An 18,407-nucleotide genomic window follows, 5' to 3' on the forward strand; every position below is an offset into this window, starting at 1 on the left:
AATCCCAGCACTTTGGGAAGCTGAGGCGGGCAGATCAAAGGTCAAGAGATCAAGACCATCCTGGCCAACATGGTGAAACCCCATCTTTAAAAATAAATAAATATAAATATAAAAACTAGCAGAGCGTGGTGGTGTGCACTTGTAGTTCCAGCTACTCAGGAGGCTGAGACAGAAGAATCGCTTGAACCCCGGAGGCAAATGTTGCAGTGAGCCGAGATCTCGACACTGCACTCCGGCCTGGTGACACAGCAAGTCTCTGTGTCAAAAAAAACCAGTGTCAGGATCTCTGGGTCTCCCCACATTCAGGGTATGAAGTTAGCCTCAGGCGGGAAGGCAGCACAGGCTGGCTCCAGGGTATGGGTGGGCAGGTGGCCAGGTAGCTCCTACATGAAGCCCAGGTTCTTGGGCATGTGCTTAATGCAGTGTCCGCAACATGAAGGGGTCTTGGTGGGCTTCAGACACGCTGCAGGACAGGCAGAGGGTGTGCTACCCCCTCATGGCTAGCTGAGCAGCCATCATTCTGGCATAGATGAATGAGATGCTGTGCAGTAGCCTGGCTGGGCACCACTGAGTGGGCCTGCAGGGGAAGAGTCAGCACCAGAGCCCTGATGCCTATGGGAGAGGTGGTGCCACAAAGGCCAGCAGGACCCACTGCGTGTGGGACAGAGTGTCCTCTTTAGCTCACACAGGCCTCCAGAGAGTTTACCCACATGGTCCAGCCACACAGCAGATGGGTACATGCGTGAAATGCAAGGATATAAACATGATCTACTGCCACGAGAGATGTTTGCCACATATTTTTGTTAAGAAAAAAGTAGGTTCCAAACCTTAACATACAACATCCAAAAGGTGGAAACAACTCAAACACCCATCAACTGATAAATGGACAGACACAATGTGGTCTATCCAGACAAATGGAGCATTATTCAGCCTTGAAAAGGAATGAAGAGCGGACACATGCCACCACATGGATGAGCCTTGAGGGCATTAGGCGAAGCGAAAGACGACAGACACAAAAGGACAAATATTGTGTGACCCCATTCTTATGAAATGCCCAGAGTAGGTAAATCCATAGAGACAGGAAGCCGATTGCTAGGGAGTGGGGAAGGGAGGGGTGGGGAGTGGGGAAGGGAGGGGTGAGGAGCGGCTGCTAGTGGGAACAGGGTTCCTTTGGGGTGATGGAAACGTTTCAGAATTAGGGAGGTGATGGTTCCAAAAGGCTGTAAATGTCCTCAGTGCCATTTAGTTGTATACTTTACAATTAATACTTTTACGATATATGAATTTTACTTCAGTTTTTCAAAGTTAATAAATAGGCTGGGTGTGGTGGCTCACGCCTGTAATCCCAGCACTTTCGGAGGCTGAGACAGGCAGATTCCTTGAGCCCAGGAGTTCAAGAGCAGCCTAGACAACATAGGGAGACCTCATCTCTATGAAAAATTAGCTGGGTGTGGTGGCATGTGCCTGTAGTCCCAGCTGGTTGGGAGGCTAAGGTGGGAGGGTACTTTGAACCTGGGAGGTAGAGGCTGCATGCAGTAAGCCGAGATCACACCACTGCACTCCAGCCTGGGCAACACAGTGAGATCCTGTCTCAAAAAAAAAAAAAAATTAATAAATAAAAGCCAAGACCATGCGGTGTAATTCCAGTTCTACAAGTACACACAGACAAACACAGAACCACATGTTAGCAGGAGTGGGGTCATGGATAAACTCATATTCTTTTTCGCTTATATACATTTCCTAAATTGTCCACAACAAACACGAAGAAGGAAAAAACCAACTATTTAAAAAATATTTGGCAGGGCACGGTGGCTCACACCTGTAATCCCAACACTTTGGGAGGCCAAGGCGGGCAGATCACTTGAGGTCAGGAATTCAACACCAGCCTGGCCAACATGGTGAAACTACATCTCTGCTAAAAATACAAAAGTTAGCTGGGTGTAGTGGTGTACACTTGTAGTTCCAGCTACTCGGGAAGTTGAGGCAGGAAAATCTCTTGAACCTGGGAGGTGGAGGTTGTAGTAAGCCAAGGCTGAACCACTGCACTCCAGCCTGGGCTACAGAGCGAGACTCTGTCTCAAAAAAAAAAAAAAAAAAAAAATTATGGAGTACCTACTGTGTGCCCAGCTTCATATGAATCCAAGCAATAATATCTGATACTGGCAAAGCCCTTGACAGTCACAGAATACCTTTAACCCCTCAGGAGGCCAATAGGGCAGAGGCGAGCATATCCATTTTCTAGGTGAGGCAATGGAGGCTCCATCAGGTAAAGTCACTCTGGGCCCTAGGCCTGGACACTGTAAATGAAATCAGGTGAGAATAAAGAGACATCCCGCCCAAGAGCTACATATGCAAAGCAAGATTCCTTTTTTCTTTCTTTTTTTTTTTAAGAGAAAAGGTCTCACTGTGTTACCCAGGCAAGATCATAAAGTGTAACCTCAAACTCCTGGGCTCAAGTGACTCTCCCATCCAGCCTCCTAAGTAGCTGTGGCTATAGTGCATGCCACCTCACCCAGGTGTCCAGCAGTATTTCTTTTTTTTTTTTTTTTTGAGACGGAGTCTTGCTCTGTTGCCCAGGCTGGAGTGCACAAGCATGATCTCGGCTCACTGTAACCTCTGCCTCCTGAGTTCGAGCAATTCTCTGCCTCAGCCTCCCAAGTAGCTGGGATTATAGGTGCCCGCCACCATGCCTGGCTACTTTTTTTTTGTATTTTAGTAGAGGCAGGGTTTCACCATCTTGGTCAGGCTGATCTTGAACTTCTGACCTCATGATTCATCTACCTCAGCCTTCCAAAGTGCTAGAATTACAGGCATGAGCCACCACACCCTTTTTTGTTTGTTTGGGTTTTTTTTGAGACAGTCTTGCTCTGTTGCCAGATTGGAGTGCGGTGGCATAATCTCAACTCACTGCAACCTCCACCTCCTGGGTTCAAGCAATTCTCCTGCTTCAGTCTCCTGAATAGCTGGCGCACACTACCATGCCCAGCTAATTGTTTTATATTTTCAGTAGAGACAGGGTTTCACCATGTTGGCCAGGATGGTCTCTTGACCTCATGATCCACCCGCCTCAGCCTCCCAAAGTGCTGGGATTACAGGCGTGAGCCACTGCGCCAGCCATTTTTTTGTGTTTGAGACAGAGCCTTGCTGTGTTGCCCAGTCTGGGGTGCAGTGGCATGATCTTGGTTCACTGCAATCTCTGCCTCCCAGGTTCAAGCGATTCTTGTGTCTCAGCCTCCCAAGTAGCTGGGATTACAGGCACCCACCACCACTCTTGGCTAATTTTTGTATTTTTGGTAGAGACGGGATTTCACCATGTTGGCCAGTCTGGTCTCAAACTCTTGACCTCAGGTGATCTGCCCACCTTGGTCTCCCAAAGTGCTGGGATTACAGGTGAGTGCCACCATGCCTGGCCCCCAGCAGTATTTCTTATAAGCCTCTAGTGCATACTGGGCTCTCCTGGGACAATCTTCTTATTCCCAACAACAGCTCACACTCATGCACACTTCTGAGCCTTTTTCTAGGCTGGACACCTGGCCTGGAAGGTCTTCCTGCCACTCCCCATCCCACCTCACCCCCCCCAGCCTATGAGCTTACTTATCTGGGAAGCCTGCTCGCTTTGAAGCCAAGAACACTGTGGAAGACGTTTTTCCCAGCCCTAAGAATGGGTCTGAGAAAGGTGGTACCTAGGAGAGGTCCCCACAGGCAGGAGGCCTGCAGCACCCTGGACTCAGCTGGACTCCTGCTAATCATTTCCAAAATATAGATGTTTAGAAAAAGTTTGTTTTTCCTTTTTTTTTTTTTTTTGGAGACGGAGTCTCTCTCTATTGCTCAGGCTGGAGTGCAGTGGAACAATCTTGGCTCACCGCAACCTCTGCCTCCCAGGTTCAAGTGATTCTCCTGCCTCAGCTTCCTGAATAGCTGGGATTACAGGTGCACACCACCCATGCTTGGCTAATTTTTGTATTTTTAGTAGAGATGGGGTTTCACCATGTTGGTCAGGCTGGTCTCCAGCTCGTGACCTCGTGATCCTCCCGCCTCAGCCTCCCAAAGTGCTGGGATTCAGACATGAGCCACTGTGCCCCGCCTGTTTTTCCTCTTTTTTTTTTCTTTTTTTAAAGACGGGGCTTCACCATGTTGGTCAGGCTGGTCTTGAACTCCCGACCTCAGGTGATCCGCCCGCCTTGGCCTCCAAAGAGCTTGGATTACAGGTGTGAGCCACCACGCCTGGTCCTATTTTTCCTCTTAACTATAGAAGTGACATGTACTCGTGATTTAAAAAAAAAAAAAAAAAAAAAAAAAGGTTGAGGCCAGGCACAGTGGCTCACACTTGTAATCCCAGCACTTTGGAACCAAGGTTGGTGGGTGGATCACCTGAGGTCAAGAGTTGAGACCAGCCTGGCCAACATGGTAAAACTCCGTCTTTACTAAAACTACAAAAAATTAGCTGGGCATGGTGGGATGCACCTGTAATCCCAGCTACTCAGGAGGCGAGGCAGGAGAATCACTTAATCCCAGGACGTGGAGTTTGCAGTGAGCTGAGATCACGCCACTGCACTCCAGCCTGGGCAACAGAGCAAAAGCTCCATTTCAAAAAAAAAAAGGTTGAAACAGAACAAAAACCTTCTGGTCTCATCTCACAGAGGTCATCCCTGAGTAAGGGTGGCAGTCTCTCCCCAGGGGGCAGAGGAGAGTGCCTGTGGTTGAGGCTAGGGACTCTGGAACTGGGGGTACCAGGATTAAATCAACACCTGCTGATCCCATGGACCTTGGCCAGGTCTCTTGGCTTCCTGGAGGCTGCTGTAAAGGGGCGAGAATAACAGGACCTCCCCACGGCAAATTAAAATCTGGTGTGTACACATACAGTGCTTAGCACAGGGCTTACATGAGAAACCCACTTTCTGGTGGTAGCTGTTGTTCTTGGTCATCTTAGAGCCTCTCAGAGCAGCTAGAAAAGTCCTGGGCAGTCTGAGATCCATAAAGCCCACCCTACTGCATTGCTAATACTCAAAGCGACAGTAACAAAATACAGCCAAGTCCTGTGTTCAGCGCCCTCCCCAAGGTCTGTGTGCTAGGTGCGCCAGGGTCCTGGCCCGGAGAGCGCCCTCTGCCCCCTGCCCCTATGCCCCATGCCTGACCCTCAGAGGCTTCCCTGAGCCTGGAGAGCCAGGCCCACGGCAGGTGTGGCAGGCAGCGTCCTCCCCAAGCGCTGCAGGAGGCTTTTCTCTGTAACCTTCCCAAGCTCCCGGCAGCTCTAAGTCTTCTCCTGGCAGGGACTGCCGAGGCTCAGCCTGGTACTTGGGCAGGCTGACTCCCTTGTCCTCCTTCTGGCTCTGCAGGATGCAGCTCCTCTCCAAGGCCAGGGCAGGATGCCCAGGGCCAGGCCACTGCAGCATTCTTGTCGTCATCCTTCAAGGCCACCCCGAGGACTGAGCTCCCCATTCACCTCGCCAGAGTCCCTTCCCAATCTGAAAATCAAGGCTCCTGGGTCTGAATCTTTCCTAAGATTCTGATGAGAATTGCAGTCGCTATATCTAAAAAATGCTCACTTACACACAACACGCAATTTTGCATAAAACTTTACCAGCCACTTCTCCCACCAGGTTTGTCATGAATGTGCCAGGTAAAGAATTTCCACATTTGTTATTTGCAAAAAGCAAGCTGCAAAACAGAATGTATAGTGTTAATCTTTTAAAAACATAAGGGCCGGGCGCAGTGGCTCAAGCCTGTAATCCCAGCACTTTGGGAGGCTGAGGCGGGTGGATCACGAGGTCAAGAGATCGAGACCATCCTGGTCAACACGGTGAAACCCCGTCTCTACTAAAAATACAAAAAATTAGCTGGGCATGGTGGCACGTGCCTGTAATCCCAGCTACTCAGGAGGCTGAGGCAGGAGAATTGCCTGAACCCAGGAGGCGGAGGTTGTGGTGAGCCGAGATCGCGCCATTGCACTCCAGCCTGGGTAACAAGAGCGAAACTCCATCCCCAAAAAAATAAATAAATAAATAAATAAATAATAAATAAATAAAAACATAAATTTTGCCGGGTGCGGTGGCTCACACCTGAAATCCCAGCACTTTGGGAGGCTGAGGCGGGTGGATCACCGGAAGTCAGGAGTTCGAGACTAGCCTGACCAATATGGTGAAACCCTGTCTTTAAAAACAAACAAACAAAACATAAAAAAAAAAACACAAAGATTTTAACATATACTTATAAATGCATAGAAAAATCTGGAAAAAGTCTATGTAAGTGGCTCTAGTGCTTATCTCCTAGACAGTAGGATTTCAAGAGCTTTCACTGTGTACCTCAGGCATTTTTGCATGTGAATTTTTTGTTTTTTGAGACAAGGTCTTGCACTGTCACCTAGGCACAGTGGCATGATCACAGTTCACTGCAGCCTCAACCTCCTGGGCTCAAGCAATCCTCCCACCTCAGCCTCCCAAGTAGCTGAGACTATAGATGCACAATAACACACCAGCTAATTTTTTCTTTTTTTAGAGATGGGGTCATCTCTAATCAAGTAATTCATCTGCAGATTAAAAAGAAAAGAAGGCCGGGCGCGGTGGCTCAAGCCTGTAATCCCAGCACTTTGGGAGGCCGAGGCGGGTGGATCACAAGGTCAAGAGATCAAGACCATCCTGGTCAACATGGTGAAACCCCGTCTCTACCAAAAATACAAAAAATTAGCTGGGCATGGTGGTGCATGCCTGTAATCCCAGCTACTCAGGAGGCTGAGGCAGGAGAATTGCCTGAACCCAGGAGACGGAGGTTGCGGTGAGCCGAGATCACACCATTGCACTCCAGCCTGGGTAACAAGAGCGAAACTCCGTCTCAAAAAAAAAAAAAAAAGAAAAGAAGAAGAAGAAAAAGAGATGGGGTCTCACTGTCTTGCCCAGGCTGATCTAGAACTTCTAGGCTCAAGTGATCCTCCCACCTCAGCTTCCTGAAGTGCTGGCATTACAGGCATGAGCCACTGTACCCGGCCTTAATGTATTTAACATGTGTGTTACTTTTAAAAGTGTCTTTCCCATTTAAAATATAATCCTATAATATTATCACCAACTATCTGAAATTCTCCAGGCCATTGATCCTTCTGTTGAGCAAATGGAGTGGACCATCACCATCATCCCAGAATAGTAATGAGGACTACAGCTTCTGAAGTCCAATCCACAACTGATCAATCTGACATTTACATTCACTACTGGGTTCGTCTGGGAAAGGTATTAACCTATCTAGGCCTCTGATTTAGCCTTCAACATGGTTTAGGTATAGTTCCTAAACTTCAAAGGGTTTTTTATTTTGGTAAAAAGAAAAAAAAAAGATCAAATTGTTTTTTATTTTTTAAAGAAAAGACTTGAGTGAATCAGGCTTTCAAGGACCCTGCCTGAGTCCCCAGTGGAAGTGGTTGGTCTTAGAACTGCATTCATTTGCCCCAGCCAACTTCTTCCCAACTGGAGGGTCTCAAGATGGACCCCCAGAAGATCCCGCAGGGCTGTGAGCCCAGAGGACAAATATGGCTAATGGAATCCAGCCTGGACTGTTAAGTCTGGCACCAGTTCAGCAATGGGGATATAAAAAACCAGACATCACCTCATCGCTGTCTCATCAAAAAGGGAGACTTTCTCCCTGCACATTCCCGCAGAGGACAAATTCCTGCTTGTGTGTGGCTTGGGAGGGAGCAAGAAGAGCAGAGTAGGGAATCTGGGGAGTTCTCCCCTTCTTGGGAATGGGAGGGCAGCCCAGGTCATCATGGCAGCCCCAAGACTGGCCTCTTGGTAACCATGACAACCTCAGCTCCCAGGCACTGTGTGGGCACCTGACAAGCAGAGACCCTCTTCCCCTTCCTACAACTGTGAGAGGGCAGTATTGGCATCCCCTTCTAATAAGAATAACCTGGTCCTGTGAGGTGAGGGGGTTCGTCTGAGGTCACTGAGCTGCGGTTGGGACTTGCCCCTGTCTGATGAACTCCAGCCGATGCTCTCAGTTTCCCAGGAGCCAAGAGGCCTGTGGTCTAAGCGCAGCTCTTCTCAAACCGCGTGTGTGAGCTTGGGCAGCTCTGAGACCCCTCCTGAGTGCTTCAGTATCCCTCTCAGGATGTCCAGAGGAAAACTCCAGGCTGCCCCACCTCTTCCTCCAGGTTAGTCTGCCATCAGGTCACACGTTGGGCTTTCCTGGAAAATTTAGAACACAGGGCCTGACAGTGTCAGAAAGAAAACTAAAACGAACAAACATAACCCTCACAGTTGTGTAAGACCAGACAGTCTCTAAAAGCTACAGCAGGAAAGTCCCCACAGTTCCAGAGCCCCAACGTGTTCTCTCCAGAAATTGACTGTGACCCTCCAGATCCCCTGGCCCTGCCTGCTCAGCCCACCTGGCTGAGGATCCTCACGGCTTCTCCTCCTCTGATCCCACCCTGAAGGATATGGGGTCCCCTCATGCCCCTCACCCTGTAGGCTTCTCAGGACTCCTCAGCAGGGCTCCCCAAGGTCAATGCACACAGCAGAACTAGGCTAAGAAGGTGGACTCAAGGGAGAGCCTTTGGTGTTTCAGGAGAATCTATAAATCCAGATTTTTATGCTAAATGGCCCAGTCATTTCATGTTGACAGCTATAACCCTCATTTGCCATATGATGTTTTTCTTTTCTTTTTTTTAGAAACAGGGTCTTGCTCTATTGCAGTGGTATGATCATAGCTCACTAAAACTTCAAATTCTGGGCTCAAGCCATTCTTCACCTCAGTCTCCTAGTAGCTAGGATTATAGGTATGTGCCACCATGCCTGGCTAATTAAAAAATTTTTTTTGTAAAGAGGAGGGTCTTGTTATATTGCCCAGGCTGGTCTCAAACTCCTGGCCTCAAGTGATCCTCCCGCCTTGGCCTCCCATAGTGCTGGGATTTCAGGTATGAGCCACCACATCCTGCCTGCTGCATCATTTTACATCCACTTGCTGTCCCTCCTCTGCTCGCCATCTGGAAAGGTGGGAGAACTGAACCCTGCAAACTACATTTCTCAAGCTCCTTCGCAAACCGGCTCTTGATTAGGTCCAGCTAATGGGAGGCACTCAATGGAAACTGGCAGGTGGGAAGAGGCCTGGGTTTTTCCAGCCTTTGGGAATAGGCTGGGTCTTCTTCATATTTCCAGTTCCCTTCAGACAGACCTCTGTGGTCCCAGGCCATGGGTTTGGGTAACCTGCCTCTGTCCAGCCTCCTGTTTGGCTTTTTAGAATTTCCTCCATTGGACCCCCTAAAGTGGGTTCTGTTTTTCTGACTGATAGGGCAACCAATTCAAATCCTTTTTTTTTTTTTTCCCCCACATTTAAAATGGCTGTGTGAGGTAATACCAGCACTTTGGGAGGCCAAGGTGGGCGGATTACCTGAGGTCAGGAGTTTGAGATCATGCTGGGTAACACAGTGAAACCCTGTCTCTACTAAAAATATAAAAAATTAGCCCGGTGTTGTGGCACATGCCTGTAATCCCAGCTACTCAGGAGGCTGAGGCAGGAGAATTGCTTGAACCTGGGGGGCGGAGGTTGTGGTGAGCCGAGATAGCACCACTGTACTCCAGCCTGGGTCACAAGACAGGAACTCTGTCTCAAAAAACAAAAAAAAGAGTAACAACAACAATCCCCCCTAATATTTATGCACACAGGGGAAGGAACTGGGTTTGAGTCCTGAGCACAGGCTCCAACTGTCTTGTGTCTCTGCTTTTCAGGAGTCACATGGAAGTCTAGGGTGGTGGGAAAACCCGGAGCCTCCATAACTGTAACACTCCAGTCACCACTTCTGGAGCGCTTACGGCATTCCCCAAGCAATTTCAGGTACTGTCTCTTAATCTTCAGAGAAAAGAGGCTGCTCAGGGAGCTCTTCTGCCCACTCGGTTCCCAGCAGGAAGGGGTACAGTCAGCATCCCTGCCCTGCCCTGCCCTGATGTACCCCTGGGTTTCCCGCCTGCCCAGCACCCCCTCATTCCAGCCCACGCCTTTGCTGGGGCTGTTTCCCCACACCGGGCCCCTTCTGTGAGGAATAATAAAGCAAGTGTCAGACTGAGCTGAAGGGAGGCCCCCTCAGCCAAAGCAGCCCTTCACTATTGTGGCCTGGCCGGACTGTGGGCCTGAGCCCAACCTCTGCTGCAGCCTGGGGAGCAGAGCCCCGGCAGGCAGCTCCGCTGGGGAGGTACCGCAGCAGTGGGAGGGGACCCAGGAGAGGGCGATGGAGGCCTCTGGTGGTCCCATATCTCTGCCAGGGCATGCTGGGCCCTGTCCCAAGCCCTGAGCAGCCCCAGGTGAGATGGGGTATCTCACAGGCTTAGGTTTAAACCTGGCTCTGAATAACACATGCTGGGTTTGTCTGGGAACACACGCTGCTCAGAAGGACACCGGAGGATCAGATCGCCCCAGCTGCTTCCCTAGGAAGACTTGGGTGGCTGGGGACAGAAGAGAAGCGAGACTTTTCACCGTCTATCCTTTGTGCCTTCGGACTTTTGAACCATTGATAAAGAATTCAAAAAATTTAAGTCCTGGTTTGGTAAACTCTTCTAGGATCTTGTTCTGAAATGGAGGCCATTCCAACAAATCCCAACTCTGTCACCACTCGTTCTGTAAGTTGGGGATATCATGTCACTTCTCTGGGCCTCAGTTTCCTCCTCTGTGAAACAGACATACTAGTACTTACCCACTATTCACAAGGTTATGAACGATCAAGATTTGGTCATTTGGCCAGGCATGGGGGCTCATGCCTCTAATCCCAGCACTTTGGGAAGCTAAGGCAGACAGATCACTTGAGGCCAAGAGTTCAAGACCAGCCTGGCCAACATGGTGAAACTCTGTCTCTACTAAAAATATGAAAAGTTAGCCGGGAATGTTGGGACACATCTATAATCTGAGCTACTCAGGAGGCTGAGGCGGGGGTATTGCTTGAACCCAGGAGGCAGAGGTTGCAGTGAGCCAAGATTATGCCACTCCAGTCTGGGCAACAAGCAAGACTCTGTCTCAAAAAAAAAAAAAAAAGATTTGGCCATTCAAAATTCCCCAGTGGTCTCCTCTGTACCACAAATGGTGCCAGGCACAGTGGGTGCCAAGGTTAGGATAAGGGGCTCACAGTTTGGTAGAGAATGTAAAAACATGAACAGATGCTTGCAACAAGAGGGATGAGGCTGGGCACGGTGGCTCACACCTGTAATCCCAGTGCTTTGGGAGGCATGAGATCAGGAGTTCAAGACCAGCCTGGCCAAGATGGTGAAACCCCATTTCTACTAAAAATACAAAAATTAGCCGGGTGAGGTGGTGGGCACCTATAATCCCAGCTACTCGGGAGGCTGAGGTGGGAGAATCGCTTGAACCCGGGAGGCAGAAGTTGCAGTAAGCTGAGGTCGCACCACTGCACTCTAACCCAGGCAACAGTGCAAGACTCCATCTAAAAAAAAAAAAAAAAAAAAAAGACGGATGAGTGCCAGACAGGAGAAACCAAGAAAGGCCAGTGGAGGAGCCTAACCCAGCCTGAGACAGGAAGGTCATCAAGGAAGCCTTCCTGGAGGAGGTGATGCCACAGCTGAGTCTTTTTTATTTTCTGAGACAAGGTTTCTGTTGTTGCCCAGGCTGGAGTACAGTGGTGCAATCTCAGTTCACTGCATCCTGACCTCCTAGGCTCAAGTGATCCTCCTGCCTCACCCTCTTGAGCAACTGGGACTACAGATACTTGCCACCATACCCAGCTAATTTTTGTATTTTTTGTAGAGATGGGGTTTCAACCATATTGCCTATGCTGGTCTTGAACTCCTGACCTGAAGTGATCCACCCACGTCGGACTCCTAAAATGCTGGGATTACAGGCATGAGCCACTGTGCCCGGCCATACAGCTGAGTGTTGAAGGGTATCAGTTCGTTTAGTCAGAAGAGAAAGGGAGTCAGGAAAGGGGGGCACAGTGAGCAGGAAGAGTGAAGGCTAGAGGGGGAGATGCAATGGTGCTTCCAGATGGAGCAGGCAGGAGGCTGGCACTGAGGGCAGTGCGAGACGGAGGAAAGACATTTGTCATGGACTTGACAGGATGGCCTAGCTTCGGACCCTGATCCTACCACTTACCAGCCGTGTGACCTTGAGCAAAAATACTGTGACCTGTGCTTACCCCGTAGGGTTGCCGTGAGAATAAATGCAAGTTAGTGCATGTAAGGTGCTTAGAACGGTCCTCTGCGGACCTAGGTGCAGGGTGACCACCAGGAAGATGCTGGCTAGGCAGGGCGCAGTGGCTCACACCTGTAATCCCAGCACTTTGGGAGGCTAAGGCAGGTGGTTCACCTAAGGTCAGGAGTTCAAGACCCGCCTGGCCAACATGGTGAAGCCACGTCTCTACTAAAAATACAAAATTTGCCAGGCATGGTGGCATGTACCTGTAGTCCCAGCTACTTGGGAGGCAGAGGCAGGAGAATCACTTGAACCCAGGAGGCAGAGGTTACAGTGAGCTGAGATCCAGCCTGAGTGACAAGAGTGAAACTCCATTAAAAAAAAAAAAAAAAAAGATGCTGACTAAATATTGTCTGAGTGGACAAACACATAAGCGAACAGGCCACCAAGCTCTCGACAGTTCCACGCCCTTCTTGCAGACACCCAGTGTTGGGCACATTGTGGCCTCCCCACTTCCTGCTCAGGGATCAGGCAGATGACCTGGAGGCACAATGACGACTGCCACCCCCAACCCCCATGCTGGCCACAAAATGCCTACCCACAGCCCATGCTCCCACTGTCTGCAGGGGCCTGGACTTGATAGCCGCTGGGAACCAGGCTTGAGGGTGCCGAGCCAGGCCTTGAAGGGAAAAGAGACCCATATTTATTGTCACCTGCTCTAGCTGTGCCAAGAACAAGGATCTGCCCACAATAGCTCAGGTCCAGCTCTCCCTATTTTATGAATGGGGCTCAGGGAGGCAAGGGACTGGTCTAGAGGAAGCCGGTGGTCCTGACCAAGGCTGTGGGGCTCCAAAGATGGGCATCTTTACTACTCATCACCCACCCAGGCCTAGTTCTTTGTTGCTCACCTGGCCTGGTTGCTGGGGTCTCCATCTAGACACACAGAAGACTCAGTTCCAGGCCAGACATAGTGGTTCATGTCTGTAATCCCAGCACTTTGGGAGGCTGAGGTGGATGGATCACTTGAGGTGAGGAGTTCAAGACCAGCCTGGCCAACTTGGCAAAATCCCCCCTCTACTAAAAACACAAAACTTAGGTGTGCTGATGCATGCCTGTAATCCCAGCTACTTGGGAGGCTGAGGCAAGAGAATCTCTTGAACCCGGGAGGCGGAGGTTGTAGTCAGCCAAGATTGCACCACTGTTTTCTAGCCTAGGTGACAGAGCGAGACTCCGTCTCACAAAAAAAAAAAAAAAAAAAAAAAAAAAGACTCAGTTCCAAGGCAAAAGACTTGTGAGGTGGTGGGGTGATGTGAGGGAAACTCAGAAGCACGGACATCAGTGAGGATACCTTCAAGATCATTCAGTGTGCAAATAGGAAACCTGAGGCCCACAGAGTTTCCATAAGCCACCTTAGGCCACCCAGCCCATCCTTCTTCTCAAGGCACAACCTGCCCTGAGGTCCCAGGTGCCTGGTGGTTGGGGACTGGGGGTGTGGTGGGGTGGGGCTGCAGGCTGTAGCCTGAGACAATCTGACTGTCTGCAAACCAGGACCCAAGAAAGAACGCGCCAGGAGTGGTTTGCAGGCAGTTTTGCTGGAGAGAGCCCAGAGGGAGCCATAAATCAGGCACTGCGGCTGCTGGTCAGGAGCAGGGACTAGTATCCAGCAGGGATGCCTGCCCCCCATCTGGGCCTTCGCCCACCACAGTGACAGGATGCTGCAGAGCCCGTGGAGGCCCAGGCCGGGTCCCCAGTCCTGCTGCAGCTATGCAGAGGGAGGAAGGCGGGAGCAGATGCTGAGTCGGCCTTACCTGGCTCTAGCCACAGTGAGAGCAGAACGCCCAGAAAGGCTGGCTGGGGGTGGCCTGGTGCTTACCCTGCAGCTGGGTGGAAGGAGAGGACAGGACAGGAGGGAAGCTTCAGTCTCCACCTGGCCAGAGGATCATGCCTTCTGTACCTGGGCCCGAAGAAACAGGGGCAGGGAAAGGGGCCCGGGGCCTCACTGACGATTCAAGAGCTTCTTTGGGTACTTGGGCTGGGTCTGAAAAGGCAGTACCCAGGCTCTACCCCAGGAGTTGATGTTCTGAGACAGGGACAGGGATGGGAGAGCTAGTCCTGACATAATTCACTGTGTGACAGGTTAGCCAAGGGGAGGGGACAAAAGGCACCTGATGGCTGATGATCACATTAATGGCAGCAATAGCGACAACAAGGGTTCCTGTGCATTTAGTGTAGATGTGAGCCTCAGCCCGACCCTAGGAGGGAGGCACCATTTATTTCCCATTTTACAGGTGAGGTAACTGAGGCCCAGAGTCATGAAATGATGGCCTGCACAGCCAGCGGTGCTCCAGTCAGCCCTGACGAACCCTTGCATGTCCCTTCTCTGGGGCTCTAAGCTCCAGGCGGGCCGGGGCACAGGCTCTTGCGGTCCCTCCTCTGTTCCCTGCATGGTGCCTTGCACACAAACCACACTCAGTACATAATCATGAGCCGATGTGTGAAGTCAGCCCCTCTGGGTGCAGACGAACGAAACGCCCAATCCTCCCACCACCCTTCTCTACACCTGACCTTGTAACTATATCCAGCCAAGGCCCATGGTCTGATCTGAGCATCACAGTGTCCAAAGAGGTGGCCAAGGCCTGGAAAATCCCCCTCCCCACCATTTCACAGATGAGAAAACTCAGGCTTAGGGAGGTTTGTAGCTTGCTTGGGAACTCCAGACAGCTAGTAGTGACCCAGGCTCCTTCCCCTTCTCCTGGAACCTAACACCCTTCTCCGGAGGAGGGCTGCAAGAGCTGCCAGGAATAAATAACACCCGTGACGGCTAACATTTAAGGAGCATGGAGCATCTCGTCTGAACCTCTTGGTCTTTTAGTAACAGCTTTATTGAGAGATAATTCACATCGCATTTAACTCAACTCACATCGCATACAAAGCATACTATGCCATTTTTATGGAGTTGTGCAACCATCGCAATCAATTTTAGAACGTTTTTATCACCCCAGGCCAGGTTCAGTGGCTCATGCCTGTAATCCTAGCACTTTGGGAAGATGAGGTGGGTGGATCACTTAAGGTCAGGAGTTCGAGGCTAGCCTGGCCAACATGGCAAAACCCCGTCTCTACTAAAAATACAAAATTAGATGGACATGGTGGCACCTGCCTGTAGTCCCAGCTACTTGGGAGAGTGAGGCAAGAGAATCTCTTGAACCTGGGAGGTGGAGGCTGCAGTGAGCTGAGATCACGCCATTGCACTCCAGCCTGGACAACAGAGTGACACTCTGTCTCAAAAAATAATATTTTCATCACCCCATAAAGAAACCTCATACTCTTTAGCTATCATTCCCACAGTCCCTTATTCTCCCAGCTTTAGGTACCCACTAGTCTATTTTCTCTCTCTATGGATTTGCCTATTCTGGATATTTCATGTAAATAAAGTCATATAATAGCCAACAACCTTTTGAATGGGGTATAATTATCACTCCATTTCCCAGATGGAAGTAATGAGCCTTAGAAAGGTGAAACCCTTACCTAGGGGTCCTTAATAAAGCAATGCCGAGAAGGACTCAAGCTGAGGCTTTCCTGACCCCAAGGGCCTGCTCTTTGTTACCAGTTAAGAGAGCCTTGGAGCAAAGGGGCAGCTCTCCCCCACCCTCCTCCCCTCCTCCCTGAGCCCAGGGCTCCACCCCCACATTCCTCCATCACCCCTAGAAGTTCTACCAGGAACACTCCACGACCAGGGAACCTATCCAGTTCTTTCCCCATCCCCACTCTCAATGCTTCAGGCTGCAGCTATGCCACCTCCTTTGGGAAGCTCTCCCTGGTTGCTCACCTCTCTTGGTACCCCCACCGCTCATATGCATTTGCCCACAGAAGATCGGGCAGCCTGGCCTCCTGTGTGTGTGGGTGGGAAACTGAGGCCCTTGGTAAATGTGGCCAGGCAGAGCCCTGGGGCCCAGGACCAGATCTCTGACTTCCTCACCAGCGCTCTTCCCTGTTGCCTGTTTCAAAAAGGAAACACTCTGGCTCCAAGGAAGTAGAGGGAGCACTGTGCTGTGAACCTGGGTGCCAGGTAGAGTCCTGGCTCCAGGGGAGCCGACACACAGCCACACCTGCTTTGAGGAGGGTCCACCGGCCCTCATCTCCTCCACCTTCACCTCATCCTGTGAAGTGGTCCCATCAGGGAAAAGGGGGGTAAACCGAGGCTCAGCAAGGCTAGTAGCCTACCCAAGGCCACAGGCACTGAGCCAGGACTCCCCTGCTGACTCCCAACTTGCCCTCTGCCACATGCTGGGTCAGAAGCCCCAGTTTGAAGCTCTCACAGCCCCTGGGCTTGCCCCTCTATCACTTCTTACAAAATTAGCCTCAAACTTGCTGGTGTTCCTCACAAGGGGAGCCAGGAGCCTGTCTTCCTCATGGCTGTATTCCCAGTGCAGGGTGGGGCCTGAAACACATCTAAGGAAATGTTTGTTGAATGGATGAGACAGAATGGAGGGAAGGGCCAGGTGCGGTGGCTCACACCTGTAATCTCAGCACTTTGAGAGGCCAAGGTGGGAAAACTGCTTGAGCCTAGGAGTTTGAGACCAGCCAGGCAACATGGTGAGATGGGATGTCTCTACAAAAAATAAACAAAAATTACAAAATTAGCTGGGCATAGTGGTGTGCATCTGTAGTCACAGCTACTTGGGAGGCTGAGGATGAAACAGGTGGATAGCTTGAGCCCAGGAGGGCCACGCTGCAGTGCGCTGAGACTACACCACTGCCCTCCAGCCTGGGCGAAACAGCAAGTCTCTATCTCGAAAACAAAAAAAAAAGAAAACAAAGAAACAAAGAAAGAAAAAGAAGGGTGGAAGGGGCTGGGCGCAGTGGCTCACGCCTGTAATCCCAGCACTTTGGGAGGCTGAGGTGGGTGGATCACAAGGTCAGGAGTTCAAGACCAGACTGTCCAAGATGGTGAAACCCCATCTCTACTAAAAATACAAAAATTAGCCAGGCACGGTAGCACATGCCTGTAATCTCAGCTACTCAGGATGCTGCGGCAGGGAATTGCTTGAACTCGGGAGGCAGAGGTTGCAGTGAGCCGAGATCATGCCACTGCACTCCAGCCTGGGCAACAGGGCAAGACTCTCTCCAAAAAACAAAAACAAAACAAAACAAAAAACAAACAAAAAGGTGGAAGGAAGGGAGAAATGGGAATGGGGTCTAATGAGCAGAGGAGCCGTCTGACTCCTAAATCAATAACTCTTTTGACATTCTGGGGTCTTATGCGTCTGGAGAATCACCCACACAATCCTGCACAGTTTTGGGGGTTCCTGATCCCTTGTACAGGTCACCAGGAGTCAAGTCCCTATACTGAAGGTTGAGAACCCTGTACCATGCCACTCAGCCCTGTCCTGAGGACACGACTGATACAAATGAACTTCATAAAAGCCTAAAGCACAGCACACACTTCAATTAACTCATCTCGAACCACAAGGATGCACTGAGCCATAGTCACCGGCACACACTGCAGCAGTCCTGACACCATTCCTCCGCCTCCCCTGTTCTCAGCAGCCACTGCCCCTCCCCAGGAGCTGCTGCCAGCTAGGGACATGCTAGAATGCCCGTTAATGCCACTTCAGGCCAGCAGCTGGTGCTGGCAGCCTCAGGGGTGGGGGCTGCCTGCGTCCTAACGCTGGATCCTCTGCTGACTCAGCAGGATCCTGCCTCTCCTCCCCTAAAACCATTTCAGGGCATAGAGGATGGGCAGGTTCCAAGGCTTAGGAACTCCCCCAGTGCCTAGACTGGTGCTGCAGACACAACTAGTGACAGTTGTGTTTACTGTGAATTTTCTAGGCCAAAAAATGATGTTAGGGTTTTTTTTTCCTTTTTTTTTTTTTTAACCAAATCCCAGATTAAGCTGGTACCATTGGCACCTTTTATTTGTTTGTTTTTGTTTTGAGAGGGATTGTTGCTCTGTTGCCCAGGCTGGAGTGCAGTGGCACGATCTCAGCTCACTACAACCTCTGCCTCCCAGGTTCAAGCGAATCTCCTGCCTCAGCCTCCTGAGTAGTTGGGATAACAGGCACCTGCCACCATACCCGACTAACTTTTGTATTTTTAGTAGGCACATGGTTTTACCATGTTGACCAGGCTGGTCTCTTAACTCCTGACCTCAGGTGATCTGCCCGCCTCAGCCTCCCAAAGTGCTGGGATTACAGGTGTGAGTTACCACACCCAGCCAGAATCCCATCTTATAGAGAATACAGGGGAAACTGAGATACAGAAAGGGAAGGTCACTTGCCTGAGATGCCTTGTCGAGA

The 18,407-nt window shown here is 50.5% G+C and overlaps 1 long non-coding RNA gene across 1 annotated transcript in view; it reads right to left on the reverse strand.

Annotated features, from left to right (window-relative positions):
- LOC116535607 overlaps positions 1-18,407 on the reverse strand; it is a 32,175-nt gene that overhangs the window by 1,448 nt on the left and 12,320 nt on the right. The window contains exon 2 of the long non-coding RNA XR_004262285.1: positions 7,891-8,168. This is a non-coding gene — a long non-coding RNA (uncharacterized LOC116535607). The remainder of the gene's footprint in view (positions 1-7,890; positions 8,169-18,407) is intronic.

This window comes from Sapajus apella, unplaced genomic scaffold, assembly GCF_009761245.1.
Source record: "Sapajus apella isolate SASKATOON/1434 unplaced genomic scaffold, GSC_monkey_1.0 scaffold95, whole genome shotgun sequence".
In the NCBI taxonomy this organism is placed as follows: domain Eukaryota; kingdom Metazoa; phylum Chordata; class Mammalia; order Primates; family Cebidae; genus Sapajus; species Sapajus apella.